Source organism: Theropithecus gelada, chromosome 12, assembly GCF_003255815.1.
Source record: "Theropithecus gelada isolate Dixy chromosome 12, Tgel_1.0, whole genome shotgun sequence".
Lineage (NCBI taxonomy): Eukaryota > Metazoa > Chordata > Mammalia > Primates > Cercopithecidae > Theropithecus > Theropithecus gelada.
The window spans coordinates 54,005,314-54,024,021 of record NC_037680.1 but is presented as its reverse complement, the minus strand read 5'-3'; the positions used below and the strand labels follow the sequence as shown (position 1 = coordinate 54,024,021).

The window sequence follows — 18,708 nt, the reverse complement described above, 5'->3', positions numbered from 1 at the left end:
GATAACTGGGCATTTGGCGTATAAGCATTTGAGATTGTGATAGATATAGCCAAATTTCTCTCTGTGGAGTTTGAACCAATTTATATTCCTACCGGTAATGTCTGAGATGTCTATTTCTCTATGCCCTTATCAACACAATGTATTACCAAATTTCAATTTTGCCAATACGATAAGTATAAAATTTATCTCATTATAGTTTTAATTAGCATTTTTCATATTATAAATAAGTATGGTCATATTTTTAGTATAGATTTATTTACTTAGAAGCCATTTGTGTTTCTTCTGTAAATGCTTTATATTTTTGCCTATTTTTCTATTGAACTAGTGCTATTTTCTTACTGATCCATAGGAGCTCACTATCAAAGAAATAAACCCTTATTATTTGCAAAAGTGACAAATATTTTTCCAAGTTTGTTATTTATCTTACCTAATTTTCTTCACATCAGTTTTTGACTGAACTCTTTCCTTATGATTTGAATGGTCACTATTATCATATACTGATTCCCTTAACTTTGGTTCTATTTTAGTCTTTCTATCTGTTCTATTGGTTATACTATTTTAATTAATATCACTTTATAATATATTTTAATGTCTCATAATCCTAGTTTCACCTTCCTCATTATTCTTTTTCAGTATTTTCTAGGTATTCTTATTTTTTCATATAAGCTTTAGAATTTAATTCAAAAGGAAATCTGGTTTGTCTTTTTACTGGCTGCTTATTTAATTTTACATAGTCAATGTTTGAGAGTTAAATTAATATGAAACTTTCCAACATTTAAAAGATAGAAAATGTTGCCCATTAGGAAGTTTAATTTATAAAATTATTATGTTCCCTCTTTAACTGCACTGTAAAAATGAAATAAAACTATTGAAAATATTGGTCCCTCTGTGCCTACACAAACAAACTTTTCCCATATCTTTGGCTTTTGGGGAGTTAGCAATGTAATTAAAGAAGAGTCACAATAACATACCTTCTACCGGGTCTTCCAGTGGACAGATTGGCCCCTTTCTAGGACAAAGAGAAGGCCAGCTAATGATACAGTATCTTCCTCAGACATATACCTAGTAGTAAATGTAACATATTCCCTTTCTATATTTTTATTATCCCAAAATTGTCACTCTTTTTTGGAGACAGGGTCTCACTCTGTCACCCAGGCTAGAGTGCAGTGGTGCTATCATAGCTCACTGTGACCTTGAACTCCTGGGTTCAAGAAATCCTCCTGCCTCAGCCTCCTGAGTAGCTAGGACTGCAGGTGCACACCACTACACCGAGCTAATTTTTAAATTTTTCTGTAGAGACAGGGTTTCACTGTGTTGTCCAGGCTGGTGTCAAACTCCTGGTCTCAAGCGATCCTCCCACCTCACCTCCCAAGGATCAGGCATGAGCTACTGAGGCTGCCCCACTGTCTTTATTAGGCTGTACAATTAAGAAAAAGAAGTTTCCCTTGCCATAGGGAAAGAGACCACCAAAATAATAAAGGGTTTTTATCCCCCAAGGATCTTTACCTAAAGACAAAGCATTTCTCCTGGATGCTTTGGGTCCTCTGTAGATCTGGAACATTGGGATTCATGGGCTTGATGGTTCCTCTCTATCTCAGATCTGAGCACTGTCTGGTGCTAGGCAGGGAGCCACCTTTAAACTCTCACAAGAAATGCTCAGTAGTCATCATATTTGCATGGTGCTCACTAAGCAGTTCATTAGTGTGTATAATTAGAACTCTCTTTTGGGACTCTTTTGGCACTCTCAAATATAAGCTAAAAAATTAAAACCAATGCTAATAGAATATTCTGGAATCCATTCTTTGAGGTCCTATAGTGACTTACCCAGAGCACCATTTGCACCAAGGACAGATATTTGCAATTCTCTATTTGTACACCCATTCTCACACAGACACCCTACCCATTATTTTAGGAAATCCTAGAACTTGAGGCACATGGGAAATATACAAAAAATGTACAGTGAATGAATGTTTGCAGCTCAACAAACTAAAAGTTTTAAATGATCCTTTTTACACATTGAACTTTGAAAAAATAATAGAGTTTTATATATTTCTATAAAATCTCAGGTGGCATGGTATTAGCAGAAAACATTCCAGTATATGGAAAAGTGGATTATTACCATGTGGCCGCTTTTTAGTTACATGTTCCAACCACCTCTTTTATGAAGCCCCATTCATCAAAGCCTGTGGCTTCTGGGTCAGCAGCCATTCCTTCCAAGTCAAAAGTTGCCGACACAATGAACATGATTGATTAGCTACCAGTCTGCTCTGAAAATCCAACCAACAGGATAACCAAGGACAGCATCCTGGAGGGGCTCATTATAACACAAGAAACTGTTCTTCTTGCTCCCATTTACATGAGCTGTCTTTAGGCTTGCCTGTCCTTTACAACTTAAAACTCTTGTTTTACTTTCCCAGGGCAGGGTAGAGTAGATAAGTCACAGATAAAAGATGCTCAGACTACATCTAACGTCTGGGAAGTAGTGTGTCTTCTTTACTTAGCAAGACCTCCACTTTCCTGTGAATCTGTTCTGAACCAGCATCAGAGACGTAGAATAAAAGAAGTTGCACCATTGTCCTCAACACTGCAGTAAGGTGTGAGACACCCACTGTTACTAGCGTTCCAGTTGAGACCCTTGATGTAAAGATACCATGAGCCTTGTACTCAGCCAAGCCTGGACTGACATTTCAGCTCTGCTGTGTACTTAACCATGTAAACTTTGGCTCTTTAACTTAGTTTTTCCAATCCCAGGTCCCATATCTGTCAAAACAGAGCCAATACTAGCTATCTCACAGCACCATTCTGAGTTGTAATCAGCTCACATATGAAGAACTCCAAGTATGGCTTCTGGAACATAGGGCACGTGAATATTCAATAGTTAATTCATGTTAGCAAGATGTGCTTTACTTTCTATCACAGCAAGCAAACAGGTGGCCCACAGAATAGATTCAACTCACAGACATGTTTCATTTAGTTGAATATAGTTTTTAAAATTGTAAAATGTCCTGTTTGCCATAGTCCCCACCACCCCCAACTCTATCATGCAGCCTACTTCATTCATTAACTTTAGTGACCTGGCCCTGTAAACATTTTAGTTTCAGACTCTTGCCCTACATTATGGAAATAACAAGGCAGTTAATCCAAAAAGACTAACATCCCTGCCTCATTAATTCAGAATGTTAATGTGATTTGTGAATATTATTTTCCACAAAAGAGTCTCTTGTGCATATAAATAAGCAAAACAAGTAACCTGAGAGGTCAGGAAGGAACTGGAAAGAGAAAAGAAAGATGGAGATAAAACTGCTATAAAGCATTGTTGCATTTTCACTTTTACATGCACGACTAATCTGCTTCGAATCTTGGGGGAAAAAAATGGTCTCTTCCTAACTTATTACTAGTACATAATTAGCTTACAGAATATTAGACATTGATGCTACAAACATCATCTTTTGTATAACTTGGGTAGACTATGCCCTTAATATTCCAATTGCAAATCTGAATTATTGTTGTGTTGGATTCTAATGAGCTAATATGCCTTCATACTAAGCAATTATCTTTGTGACTTTATCATCTTTACTGCTTTTTGGGTAACTGCCTCATATTATTTAGATTTTAAAATCTCAAATATTGCCTACTAAACAGAAAAAATCCCTAAACCAATCACTGGGGCTCTCCATTGGTCTGGCCTGAACTAATCAGAGCACATGGAATGGGTTCTGTTACCAGCAGACGGGTAAAGGGACAATGTACAGCCTCTCTTGTCTACTAGAGTTCACTTACAGCTCACTGCCAAAAAAAAGCTACTCATAACACACACACAAACACACACACACACACACACACACACACAGAGAGAGAGACACAGTCCTCCAAAGCAGGGCATCAATTTGTCCAAGTATCAAGACGCCTAAAACACTGTGCCCTGCACAAGTAGTCAGAAAACAGAGACCTACAATATGAAATCAATTTTCTCATTTAGGAATTATACTCAGCTCCTAGTGAAAAATAAAAATAATCTAGAAAAGCCAATGCTGTAGTGCTATTATATGGCAGTTCCATAGCCATCAGAAACCTAGTTCTCAGCCAGGCATGGTGGCTCATGCCTGTAATCCCAGCACTTTGGGAGGCCAAAGTGGTGGATCACTTGAGGTCAGGAGTTCACAACCAGTCTGTCCAACATAGTGAAACCCCGTCTCACTAAAAGAAATTATATATATACACAACTAACCAGGCCTGGTGGCACACACCTGAAATCCCAGCTACTAGAGAGGCAGAGGCAAGAGAATCACTTGAACCCAGGTGGAGGTTGCAGTGAGCTGAGATTGCGCCACAGCACTCCAGCCTGAGTGACAGAGTGAGACTCTAAAAACAAAAAAAGAAAGAAAAAGGTAAAGAAACCTAGTTCTCCTTTATCTTTCCTTAGCACATGGCTGCCATAGTCAAGTTTGCCTCATAGTCACAAAATGGCCACTCTGGCTCCAGCTATAATGTGCATATTTGTATTAGTCTGTTTTCACACTGCTGATAGACATACCCAAGACTGGTCGATTTACAAAAGAAAAAATACAGTTCCATGTGGCTGAGGAGGCCTCACAATCATGGTGGAAGGCAAGGTGAAGCATCACATTTTACATGGATGGCAGCAGGCAAAGAGAAAGAGCTTGTGCAGGGAAACTCACGTTTTTAAAACCGTCAGACTTTTTGAGACTTATTCAATATTATGAGAACAGCATGGGAAAGACCTGCCCACATAATTCAGTTACCTCCCACTGGGTTCCTCCTATGACATGTGGGAATTGTGGGAGTTACAATTTGAGATGAGATTTGGGTGGGGACACAGCCAAGCCATATCATTCCACCACTGGCCCCACCCAGATCTCATATCCCCACATTTCAAAACCAATCATGTTTTCCCAATAGTCTCCCAAAGTCTTAGCTCATTTCAGCATTAACTCAAAAGTTCACAGTCCAAAGTCTCATCTGAGACAAGGCAAATCCCTTCTGCCTATGAACCAGTAAAATCAAAAGCAAGGTAGTCACTTCCTAGATAAAATGGGGGTGTAGGCATTGGATAAATACACACATTCCAAATGGGAGAAATTGGCCAAAACAAAGGGGCTAAAGGCCCCATGCAAGTCTGAAATCCAGTGGGGCAGTCAAATCTTCAAGCTCCAAAATGATCTCCTTTGACTCCATGTCTCACATCCAGGTTATGCTGATGCAAGAGGTAGGTTCCCATGGTCTTGGGCAGCTCTGCCCCTGTGGCTTTGTAGGGTACAGCCTCCCTCCCGGCTATTTTCATGGGCTGGCGTCAAGAATCTGTGGCTTTTCCAGGTGCATAACGCAAGCTGTCAGTAGATCTACCATTCTGGGGTCTGGAGGATGGTGGCCATCTTCTCACAGCTCCACTAGGCAGTGCCCAGGTGTTGACTCTGTGTGGGGGCTCCCCCACCCCCAACATTCGCTTCCACACTGCCCTAGCAGAGTTTCTCTATGAGGGCCCCGCCCCTGCAGCAGACTTCTTCCTGGGCATCCAGGCATTTCCATACATCCTCTAAAACCTAGGCAGAGATTCCCAAACCTCAATTCTTGACTTCTGTGGACTTGCAAGCTCAACACCATGTGAAAGCTGCCAAGGCTTGGGACTTGCACCCTCTGAAGCCACTGCCCAAGCTGTACCTTGGCCCCTTTTAGCCATGGCTAGAGTGACTGGGATACAGGGCACCAAGTCCCTAGACTGCACACAGCAGGGGGACCCTGGGCTTGGCCCATGAAGCCATTTTTTCTTCCTAGGCCTCTGGGCCTGTCATGGGAGGGGCTGCTGTGAAGACCACTGACATGGCCTGGAAACATTTTCCCCGTTGTCTTGGGGATTAACTTTCAGTTCCTCATTACTTATGCAAATTTCTGAAGCTGGCTTGAGTTTCTCCTCAGAAAATGGTATTTTCTTTTCTATTGCATTGTCAGCCTGCAAATTTTCCAAAGTTTTACACTGTGTTTCATATACCCTTTAACAGCACCCAAGTCACCTCTTGAATGCTTTGCTGCTTAGCAATTTCTTCCACCAGATACCCTTAATCATCTCTCTCAAGTTCAAAGTTCCACAAATCTCTAGGGCAGGGACAAAATGCTGCCAGTCTCTTTGCTAAAACATAACAAGAGTCACCTTTGCTCCACTTCCCAACAAGTTCCTCATCTCCATCTGAGACCACCTCAGCCTGGATTTCATTGTCCATATAATTACCAGCATTTTGGTCAAAGCCACTCAACAAGCCTTTAGGGAGTTCCAAACTTTCCCACATTTTCCTGTCTTCTTCTGAGCCCTCCAAATTGTTCCAAACTCTGCCTGTTACCCAGTTCCAAAGTTGCTTCCACATATTTGGGTGTCTTTTCAGCAATGCTCCACTCTACTGGTACCAATTTATTGTATTAGTCCGTTTTCACACTGCTGATAAAGACATACTGAAGACTGGGTGGTTTACAAAAGAAAGAGAGGTTTAAGGGACTTACAGTTCCATGTGGCTGGGGAGGCCTCACAGTCATGGTGGAAGGCAAGGAGGAGGAAGTCATGTCTTACATGGGTCGCAGCAGGCAAAGAGAGAAAGCTTGTACAGGGAAACTCCCATTTTTAAAACTATCAGATCTCATGAGACTTATTCACTATCATGAGAATAGCATGGGAAAGACCTGCCCCCATAATTTAATTACCTCCCACTGGGTTTCTCCCATGACATGTCATGTCTAAAACCTAGGCAGAGGTTACAACTGTGGGAGTTACAATCCAAGATGAGATTTGGTTGGGGAGACAGCCAAACCATATCAATATTCCAACGGCAAGAAAGAGATAGGGACAAAGGCAAGAGAATGCACCTCCCAGCTGAATAAGCCCCATTTAAAGAGTTTTCTTCAAGCCTTTATGAATTCTGCTTACATTTCCCTGGCTACTCCTAAGCTCAAGGTAGATTAAAATGTGTATTGGGTAGGCAACTGCTAACTCTGGTAGGGATACCACAGTTCTGGCAGAATAAATGATCATATCCTTAAACAGGGCAGGAATTATAAAGTTAGAGCCCTTTAAATGCCATTGTTTTCTAGTCTGAGAAGAACTCAACTGTTATGAACCCACTGAATCAGCTATTTAAGTCCTTGCCTCTGCCTGAGTGTTTTTTTATTATTTCACCCTCGGTCTTGTTGCCAAACTTCAGCCTTGTATGTTGGTAACCTTGAACCCTGTTCACTCTTTTCCAGGGTGACTCTGCCTCTTACTTGCCCTCTGACCAATCTTGACCTCCACAGACCTAAGTCATATGAACACATCTGAGACCACAGCAGCACTTGAGTCTGTTAAGGAAAACATTTATTAGCTAATGAGATATTCCTGAACATAAACAGGCAATTCCTATCTAGAAATGCACTTTTCATTCATAATTCTAACCAGCAGGCTGACCCAGTCAAACTCACATGCCAGCATTACACATATGGTAGGTGGTTACCAACCTGGGCTCTGGAGTCAGAGACCTGAGACCAAACCCTGGCGCTGTGGCCCCAGGCAAATTATGTAGCCTTTCTGAGCCTGATTTTCTCCTCTCTAAAATGGGTTGATAATGCACATACCTGGTAGTTTTGAGAATTTAATGAGATAAACTACATGAAGCATAAATATACCACAGTGTCTTACACAGTTACGTGTGTAAGCTACCTACATAAATAATTATTATTAATTTTCCAACCTCTGCAAATAACACAAAAAAGATATGTTTTAAGGCTGGTATCTTTAATGTGAATGCTTAAAAACATCCAAGGAAGTCTGTGTTCACCATTATAGTTTGATTATTTGTTTTTCAAAGCAAGTTTTAAAAACTGCTGGAAGCCTTCTATGGTAGTTAATACATTATCTTAAGCAATTTAATGCAAATTAATTTTTACACAACTTTGAGTTTCAAAAGCCATTGAACTGGGGAGGGAAGGAGTGAGGTTTAGGAAGAGTCTGTTTGCTGCCTTCCATCTGGACTCCACAGCCAGCTCCATCTGCTCTCACATATAGTAACTAACACTTTAGCTGTCTCCTGCCAAACACACCATGTGGAGTCTAGCTTTTCTTTTTTTTTTTTTTTGACTCAGGAAAATGTGAAAATGCATATAAAGATGTGTATTTCAGGATTTCTAGAAAACTTGGTGGGATTATTTTGGCATTTCAACGTTCTGTTTTTGTACCACAACCCAAGTTTTCCATCAGACTTTCTGGTTTTGTTTCTATTTTGTTTTGTTTCTGGATTTCATTCTCTCTTACTACCACAATACTCTTTTTCTGATAGGGTCTTATAGGCCACATTGAAGGATTTGGACTTGCGTTGATGAGCATATTCATATCAAATAGGAGCCACTGAAAGTCTTAGAGAAGTGAATGGCAAGCTCAGATTTGTGTTTCTGATTGACTGCTCCATGGTGGCTTCAATATGGAGTGTCGATTGGACAGGGGCAAGAGGAAGGCTGGGAGACTGGTTAGGAGGCTGTAGTAGGTTTAAAACAGTCAGGGGGATGATGGTAGCCTAAACCAGGGTTGTGGAAATGGCAACAGAATCATGTTCAAAGATATTTTGGAAGTGGGGTTGACAGGACTTTGTGACAGATTGGATGTAAGCAGAAGAGGAAGATGTCATGGATGACCCATGGATAGCTGGGTAGGACAGCTGGATAGATGATAATGTCCAGTTCCCTGACAGAGTAAACCTAAGAGGAAGGCTTGAGGGAAGGTGAGGAGTTCAGTTCTAAACAGTCCATCCACTGAGTTTCTGGCCTCTACAACCCATACAAAAGTAGAAGGCTGGAAAGTCAAAGTGATTTCCAGCCAACTGCCGCACTGAGATGTGGCATGTAAAATCTGGGAGTATCTCAGATTAAATCATGAATAATCATAACCTTTGGACCTAAGAGGGATTAGCAGTTCAACAATTCACTAATTCATAACTTAGGATCTGCTCCCACAATTGGCTACCTGTCTCTGAAGTCATACACCTTGAACAGGAACCTGTTTCTTAAAGATGCTCTTTGCGCCTGTAACTGTTGGACAGGCACATGAATTCATGAGAATTTCAGGGCCTGCCACCACTTGCATGTTCTCTTGTCCCTCCTGCTGAAGAATCTGAGCGGAGATGATAACAGTTGGTCATATCATCAATGATTTTCCATTTCAAAATACCAACTTCCAATGACTTTTTTGACATTTTCATCCAGAAAGGGAATAATCATGGTAGTAAAGTGATCATGACCTCGTAACAGGAATATGCTGCCTCAAACAGATACATAAGTTCCAAGTCTAACTTTATATTTTTAAAAATAGATATTTAAAAAAATACTCTAAGTTCTTTCTCCTCTACAGTATATTGTGTTGCTTAGTTTCTGATTATTTCTCTTGGGTAAGGTGGAGGTGAGAGAAGGCAAAAAATAATAAGTGATGTCACTAGCAACTCTCGAAATAGACTTCAACAACAGGAGGCCAAAACCATCTTCTCTGTCCATTTTTTTCTTAATAGATGTCTTTTTTTCTTAATAAATGAATAGTCAGACAATTTCCTCAAAGTTTTAAAAAATATATTAATGACACAGTTGGACATTTTCAGGTTCAAACACTAATCTGGTTTTAATTTGATGGGGTTCCTCTATGCCCCTTTCCAACAACAGAGTATAGGAGTACTCACTTTTTCTAAGAGCATGGCATCTCTCTGCTACTCTCTTGTCCCACATCTGCCCTGTCTATCCAGCAGCTGGGTTCCAAGAAGTAACTGTGGTCAACTAATAAGCACAAACTGTGCCAGATAACAGATGTGGACCACAATGGCAGAGAAACATCAAGGCCAGAACCTGGCTCTTAGCAGGTTGGCAAACTGATAAAAAGAAAGGCCCAGGAATAATGGTAGTAAGAGAAAATATATCCATTTCCCAAGTGGTTCATTCTAGGTGTGTTTTTACAGCAGGATTTTGTAGCAGGTCAGAACATCCTATTCCCACTCTCAGCCACTGGCAGCTATCCTAGCCTTAACCCTTCTTCCTGCCACTGTTCTATGGGGAGGAATGGAGGAGAGGCTGCTGCTTCTAGGGTCACTGTGCCAGATGTTGAAGATACAAAGATAAAAGACCTTGTTACCACTCTTTCTCTCTCTCTGACCTTGTGGGATACTAAGCAAGACAGAGTTTTTAAAACCAGTGATAAGGGACCTCTGCTACTAGCCATAATTGAGTAACAGGGGCCAAAAAAAAAAAAAACCTGAAAAATATATGAAACAACACTTTTCAGACAATGGGCAACAGACAACATAATACACTGGTTCCTGAGTGAGGAAAACGAATGAAGTGAGTCCTACAACTGTTCCAGCTTATTGCCAGAAGAGAATTTCTAGGCCATAGCATAGTCAGGGGGAATCCAGGCAGAGCCCAGTGATCTTGCTGAATTAAGGAGGCAGAGCTAGGAGTCTAGGGATGCCAAAGAAGTCACGGTTCCCAGGGAAGAGTAAGAGAGAAGAGAGGACTGCACAGAAAAAGCTCCAGAGATCTGCAGAGGGCCACTCTGAGTCTTCAGGTTAGTGATGTTCATCATATCCATGCGAGGAAACTACTGAGGCTGAAGCAAAAAGGAGCGAGTAGTGATCCACAGAGGTCACACAGACTGGGGAAAATAGTCCATGCTCCTGCCAGCCACAGTACCCAAGAAAAGCCTTGAAATACATGAGGCATTGGATACAGTTCTCAGAAGGGTATTGCATCAGTAATGGGAGCAAATTAGCCCTCCACAAAAAAAGTCCGCTTTGGAACCAGCTTGCGCAGCTGAAGAGCAAGCCCCAAAGGGATTGAATTGTTTCCAAATAACCTAACAATATTCCAGAACAAAACTGAAAAAGGCTTAAAGCAATGGGAAAAAGAATCCATCACCTAACAATATAAACTGTACAATGTCTGATGTTCATCAAGAATTACCAAACATGCAAAGAAGCAAAAACATCTGATGCATAATAATTAGAAAAAGCAATCGATACAGATTCAGAGATTACATAGATCATAGACTTGGTAGAAAAAGACATTAAGATAGTTATTATACTTAGATATTTCAGAGGGTAGAGGAAAGATTAAGCATGATTAAGAGGTCATGAAAGATATTTAAAAGACCCAAATCAAACTTCTAGAAATGAAAACTCTAATTTTTGAGGTAAAAAAATATAGTAGATGAGATCCATAGCAGATTAAGCCCTGCAAAAGAAAAACTCAGTGACAGCAACAGAAGCTATCCAAAATAATATAGAAAAGATGGAAGAGAAATGAGCAGAGCATCATTTGAGCTGTGAGACAACACTAATGGCTAAATATGTATGATTAGAGTCCCAGAGGGAAAAGATAGACGTAAAACATAGCTGAAGACAGGGTGGTGGAAATAAATAAATGAACCCTGCAGTCTGAGTTCTTCACTTACCAAGTGAATGACCACGAGTGAGTTCTTCATCCAGGCCTTGGTTTTTCTCAATTATATATATAAAAGAGGATAATAATAGTATCCATTTTGTAAGCTTCCTGAGAAAATTATATGACAGTGTTAAAGAACCAAGATTCTCAATGAAGCCAAGCAGAAGACACATGAAGGACACTACAGCAACGTACATGACAATCAAATTGCTGAAAACCAGCACTTTTAAAACTTGGCTTAAAAGGAGGCAGAAGGGGGAAAAAAGACAAGTACAAAGAGACAAAAATACAATCAGAAGACAGGATCTTTGAAGAATTGCAAACAAATACAAAGACATTTTCAGTGTGATGGATAGAATTGGAGAGATGGAGAGTGTACTACAGGCATGCCCAAGGAAGGAGAGTTCTGGTTCTATACCAGAAGACCAGAGAAGACTTCACAGAGAAGACAGAATGGTGAAGGATTAGTTCTCTAGGGAAGGAATTTTCCACCCAATGCATTAGAGTCAGAAACACTTAGGTAAACATCCTGGCTCCATCTCTCACTATATGACCATGGACAAGGCATTTAACCTAAGTGAACCTCAATTTTCTTATCTATAAAAAAGTACCTACTTCGTGGGACTGCTGCAGAGATTTTATGAGATAATAGCCTTTAGGCCCTGGCCCTAGCCCAGCAGAGTGAACGTTCAATATATAGAAACTCCTCTTATTTCTCCTTCCTAAATGTCTTCAGAAAAACGAGGTGAGGAAGAGTATGTATTTGGCTCAAGAAAAAGTCTTTCCTTCTCTGCTGCCAGAGATGCTGTTGGGGTTCAGACTGTAGCTAGTTACTTTTATTCCTCCGTCTATTTGAGGGGAAGCTGAGTTCACTGAAGACCTGATAGAGACGAGACAATGCTTAGAGGCAGCAGAGCAGTGGTTCTTAACTGGGAAGATGCTGCTCCCCAGAGGACATTTGGCAATATCTGGAGACATTTTTGGTGGTCACAGCTTTGGGGAGGAATGCTTCTAGCTTCTAGAGCATTCTATAATGCAAAAGACAGCCCCCACCATAAATAATTATCTAACCGAAAACATCAATAGTGCTGAGGTAGAGAAACCCTGCAGTTTGAGTTCTTTACTTACCAAGTGACTGACCACGAGTGAGTTCATCATCCAGGCCTTGGTTTTTCTCAATTATACATATAAAAAGAGGATAATAATAGTATCCATTTCATAAAGTTCCTGAGAAAATTATATGACAGTGTTAAGCACTTATTACAGTCTGACACCAAACATTCAGTAAAAGTTTGCTAATGACAGTAAGAGTCAATGAAACACAGTGAAAACACCTGTAACTGGTCAAAGATTATTGATTTGCTGTAAGAGTTTTTGGTAGATTCAAGTACCATTTGGGGAGTTTCTTTCAGAGAGGGAGTAAAACCAAACCTTCTGGACAACATGATTGTGATACTTGAGTGATACCAAGTGTACTGTGTAGAAATTAGCATCTGGAGTATACAGAGAGGAGAGGGATCAAATTCTAGATTTGTGTATCCTTCTTAGCTCTATCCATCCTCACACTACCTCTCCAAGGCTTTAATCTAAACAATAGCTATGGTTTCTGTTCCCTCTCTCTTATTAGTATGGCTAATATAAAAATCCTGCTATATATCTTAGGTAAAATTATATTCCTTGATTCAGTAATATCTACCAAAATGCAAATACACATTCCCTTTCACCCAGCAATACCTATTCTAGAATTTGACTCTGATAAACTTCATACCTATATAGAGGCTATGTACAAGGATATCCATTACAGCAATATTTGTAATGGCCAAATGCAAACAATGTTTGGGTTCCATCAAAAAGGAACTGGTTAAACAAATTTTGACAGCAGTGGAATCCTAGTTAGCCACAAAAAATGAGAAAATCTAATTTTGTAGTGATAGAGATTTTCCCCAAGATATATTAAGAATAAAAGGCAAAATGCCGATCAATCTGTATGGTGTACTACCATTTGTAAAAAGGGGCAAATATATTATGTGCTTACATATTCAGAAAAATTTTCTTGATTATCTACTCAAGACACTGAAAACATCTGTTGCCTCTAGGGGAGGAAACTGAGTGGCCGGGAAATAGTAGAAGGGAAATTTTATATTGCACCTTTGTACCCTTTTGTATCCACGGAACTATGTGAATGTGTTCCTTATTCAAAACATAAATAAAATATGGAATAAACTGTATGTGCTGGTCACAAGAGAACTCAACAATGGAGTGTGAATGAAATCAGGAAGGAAGTGGGGTCCCTCAGCCACCTAGATGACCAGATGCCCAGACTGTGTCCCATAGTGGGGCAAGTATCCCAGGTCCTGTCTGCGATGGGCCAAGAGGGAACTGGAAGGAACTTGGGGCCCCAGTGATGTCAAAAAGGTTGCCCCAAGGGAGAAGCACTGCATCCCAAATAGGGTTTTTAGGTCAGCATCAACTCTGACCTACACGTAAAACAAAACCTGAGTTATCAGTCCTACACTACTAAAGAAAATTCTGGTTTAAAGAGAGAGCACCCTGAGGATTAAAACCATCACGTAGAAGTTACAGGGGTATAGATTTCAGTTCAACATAAAGGAACAACATTTTAAAAACAGAACAATCAAAGACTAAATGGACTCCCCTGGGAGGTGGTGCAGGCACTGGCTCTGAATGGGTCTCCACGGTAGCTGCGTGGTTGCGCAGCAGGGATGCCACAGAGGAGAGTCAGGTGTCTTGAGGCTGATGCAGCCGCATGCATAACCTTTAGAATTCCTCCGTGTGTATATGGAGAGTGACCAGATGGGTTTCGTTTCAATGGGCTAAGTTTCGCCCCTTCTCTTTCACTGAGGAGCCAGGCAAACTAGACAATAGCATTCTCAAAGAACCCATCACGTGTCACTTGATGAGAAACTTTTAAATACTAAAAGCAATTCTCTTCATGATGACTCACTACACATAATCACCATAAGCCTTGGAATTTAGATTCGTGGATAAACCCTTGCTTTACTAGTATTTTAATAGTTCCATATTCTCTCAGCTAACTGCCTTTCTGTAACAAATTTAGAGTGTAAGAGTAAGTCGGCCGGGCGCGGTGGCTCACGCCTGTAATCCCAGCACTTTGGGAGGCCGAGGCGGGGGGATCACGAGGTCAGGAGATGGAGACCAGTCTGGCTAACACGGTGAAACCCCGTCCCTACTAAAAATACAAAAAACTTAGCCGGGCGTGGTGGCGGGCGCCTGCAGTCCCAGCTACTCAGGAGGCTGAGGCAAGAGAATCACTTGAATCCGGGAGGCGGAGCTTGCAGAGAGCCGAGATCCCGCCACTGCACTCCAGCCTGGGCGACAGAGCTAGACCTCATCTCAAAAAAAAAAAAAAAAAGTAAGTCTTCAAGATAGGAGTTTTGTAACCTTTGCCTAGAACCAGCACCTGGCCACAGGAAAACGATATTCCTATATGGCAATTCTGTGTTTCAGGAGAATATAAAACAAAAAGAAAGAGGAATTCTGAGAAATATGTATTCCTCCTCCCTCCCCGATTTCCTTATTCCACACAAAGGAAGCAAGAAGTAGAACAAAGAGCAAGGATAAAGGGAAGAAAGCTGTTTGGGGCTACGCCAAATAAACTTAAATGGCTTAAGGAATAAATTGGTGGAATGATTCGAATCATGGGCAGGTGCTATGAATGTAATTTAGTAAATGCTTGGGAACCTGCCAGGGAAGAAAAAAATGTGTTGCTTTTGAGATCGTTTCCCAGCAGCTTCATAAAAGAAAACTGATTACAGGAATTTAATAAGTAAAACAGAGCCAGAAATATTGTAATCAAATGAGTTTTTAATTACATATCGAGCAGAAAAAAATTCCTATTTGTACTCCTGGGATTAAAAAAAAAAAAAGTTCTAGAGAAATGCTTTTGTAGCAGGAAAATAACATAAACACTAATTTCCATAGGAATTATAGTAGTCAGTTTAATTAAAAGGCTTGATCAGAGTAAAGAGAAGCTTGTGCCAAGCTATACTAAATAAAACCATGGCAGTTGTGGCTACCTCACACTATTGTCTAAATAAAAGCACTGTGCATTGAGCAGAAAACAAGCACCTGCATTTTTCTCATGGAAATAAAGGGGATTTTGATCACTGCTGGAGTTACAATGTTGCTTTGTTTTATTATCATATGAAATAACTGGTAAATCTGATTTAAAATTAGATGTTTCTGTTTAGCGTGATAAACATCACTGTTAAGAGACAGATAGAATATACTCTGTCTTAAGGACATCAGGCTTTCAGTGCCCAACCCCACTCCCTTAACTTACATCTAGTTATGTTTTACTCATATTCATGTAACTCCCTGGAGCACAGGATTATCTGAGCAGATAAATTAGGTTTACTAACAGGTGGTTTGCAGTTGTGCTTGGAGCCATATACTCTGGCATTCTAACAGAAAAAGAGCTATTCTTCCTGTTGGAGGACTTACTATTGACTACTCCCTAACCACAGTCATGCTCGGAGAAGGCTTTTCAGAAGGTGTGCTGAAATCATAGTGGCTTAATGATATGTTCACCTTTTGTGCCCCTTGTGATGAATGGGATGCACCTACAAGGTGTCTACATGGGACCAGGGATATAACCCTGTCCACAGAACAAAAAAATAGCTTACTGACCCAAAGCATAAAGGGGGAAATCACCTTTCCGTAAGCTAATAATCTCACAACTTCTGTGTTCCTTCTTTTATTTATTTCTTTATAAGGAAAATAAAAACTACCTTATAGGCCTTAGTGCAACAAGAAAGGGAAACTTTAATTTTTCAGAATTTTGGGTAGCCTGGGAAAAAACTGGCTGGTTGGCAGTCCAGATCTGTATAAAAACAGTGAGACAGGGCTGGGGAGAAAACTGGATTACTCTCCATGGGGTAAAAGACTGTGCCCTTTGAGGTGAAAAGGAGTATGTAACAGTAAGTCAGTGGGTAAGTCACTTCCCCTGTGACAACCTCTAAAGTCGGTACAGTTAGTAGGCATCCAAAATGTTGAGGGTGATAGGATTTCCTATGAAAAGGGGAAATAAAATGAAACACTGCATTAGGAATGGTGCAGAATGCAGTCGAGAGGGCCAAGTAGACTCAAGAAGATGTCAAAGAGTACAAGGAAATAAGACTTGGAAATAACTGGAAGGAGTCTGAAAGGTCCCCCAGAGCATGAAATAGATTTGAGGTCTAATCTCAAGTCTAAAGGGATGGGGAGACCTCAAGTGACATAAGATTACGTTCAAAGAACAATGTCAGAATTCACGAGAGTTGTATACATATGCAAGATGATGGGTGATAGAATTGATGGATAAGAGGAAAGAAGAAAGGAGAGATGGGTATGAGTAAGTCAGAAGGAAGGTCCTGGTGTCAACCCTTACCCCAAATTGATGACAACAGCAATCACATTCAATGTGTCCTCAGAAGTTCATGTCCTCAGTCTCCCCATCACCATCACAGTCTCTAAAAACAGGAATGATACAATTACTAGCTGGTTGGAATTGTGCATTGACAAAGGTTGAAGCCATACAATTTCAAGATGTGTACCTTATTATTCCTTGGTTTTTCTTCTTGACTCTTTAAGAGCTTCCCATTTATGCTACATCTTCAGCAGATTTCTCTATATCTTCATTCTATATGCCAGGTTAGTGTCCAGTCCCTGACTTTTACTTGAGAAAAACAATGGTTTTCTCCATAGCTTCCAAAACAAATGGAAAGATTACAAAAGGAACCCCTAACTTCCTATATGGATTCTTATCTTCCTTCTGCGGCAGAAGGACTAAGGATCATTCACGATCCTAACATGGGGGGATATGTTTTATCATTGGTAAAATGCACAGTCATTGTGAGGAATAGCTGAGATGAAGTATGTAGAGCAGCCAGCAATGTGTTTAACACATAGGAGGTGTTAGGTGTTAACGGAAGCTCCCCCTCATCCACGTGGGATGCCAGCTTTTTATATTTCTTTCAGATCCTGGAGATGGAAAACAGGCCCAAGAAGTATGAATGCTTAAAAATCCATACATTCTCATTGATTCTGTCCATTTGTAAACAGATTATAAAATACCGTGTGTGTGTGTGTGTGTGTGTGTGTGTATATATATATTTTTTTTGAGATGAAGTCTCATTCTGCTGCCCAGGCTGAGGTGCAGTGGTGTGATCTCAGCCCACTGAAACTTCTGCCTCCTGGGTTCAAGCGATTCTCCTGCCTCAGCCTCCCAAGCAGCTGGGATTACAGGAGTGTGCCACCACGCCTAGCTTTTTTTTTTTTTTTTTTTTTTTTTTTGTATTTTCAGTAGAGATGAGGTTTCACCATGTTGGCCAGGCTGGTCTCAAACTCCTGACCTCAAATGATCCACCCACCTCAGCCTCTCAAAGTGCTGGGATTACAGGCGTGAGCCACCTCGTCAGGCCATATTTTAGATGTTCTGATCATTTAACCAGTTAGAAACATAATGGAAAGGTTTCATTCAAGGCAAAACCCAAAAGTTAGTAGTGTTTATCTCTTCAGTTATGAGATTATAAATTATCTCCATTTCTTACTTTTTAAACCTATTGTTTCTATATTTTCTAACACCAACATGTTACTTAAAATATATAAAATAACTGTGAAGGGAAGAAAAGGTAGTATTTTTGAAACAATCCCCCAAAACCTCATGTTTTAAAAGGACAAAGACCATGTTTCTAAAAGTTAAATGTCATCAAAATCTTATTTCCCTTTTCATTGAGCTGTCCAGAAAATTAAAAGGCTTCTAGACTCTGTTACATATGTTTTACAGGGGTGGCTTTACTTATACTTATTATTCATTTTTATTGGCATATAGGTACATAATAGATATTTTTGCTGATCATATTTTACTGGTTGAATATGTTAGAAGCCTTTCATTATGAAAAGTTAAAAAAAGTTAAAATAAGTAAAATGTAGATATTCATGCATTTAAAAGAAAGAAAACAATCAGTAAAGTAGAGAATAGTGGAATTTTCCTGTTGGGCAGAGTAAACTCCATGCCCCTCTGATCTGTAAAATATTTACCTATTGCTCTTTAATCTGAGCTCCTTGAATTTGTTCTAGTCCCAGTTCAGAAACAAAATCCTCGGCCCTGCCCCAAGCCCTCTGATATGAAAGCTGAAGAAGGACTCATTTGCATTAAATTAAAGTAAGCCATCTTACTTTTAGGGCTCTCATTCCACTACCAGGGGCAAACCAGGAGCGGTGAGACAAGCTTAT

The 18,708-nt window shown here is 40.2% G+C and overlaps 1 protein-coding gene across 3 annotated transcripts in view; it reads left to right on the top strand.

Annotated features, from left to right (window-relative positions):
* Window positions 1-18,708, top strand: part of PDE11A (phosphodiesterase 11A) — a 501,616-nt gene that overhangs the window by 480,653 nt on the left and 2,255 nt on the right. The window lies entirely within an intron of this gene.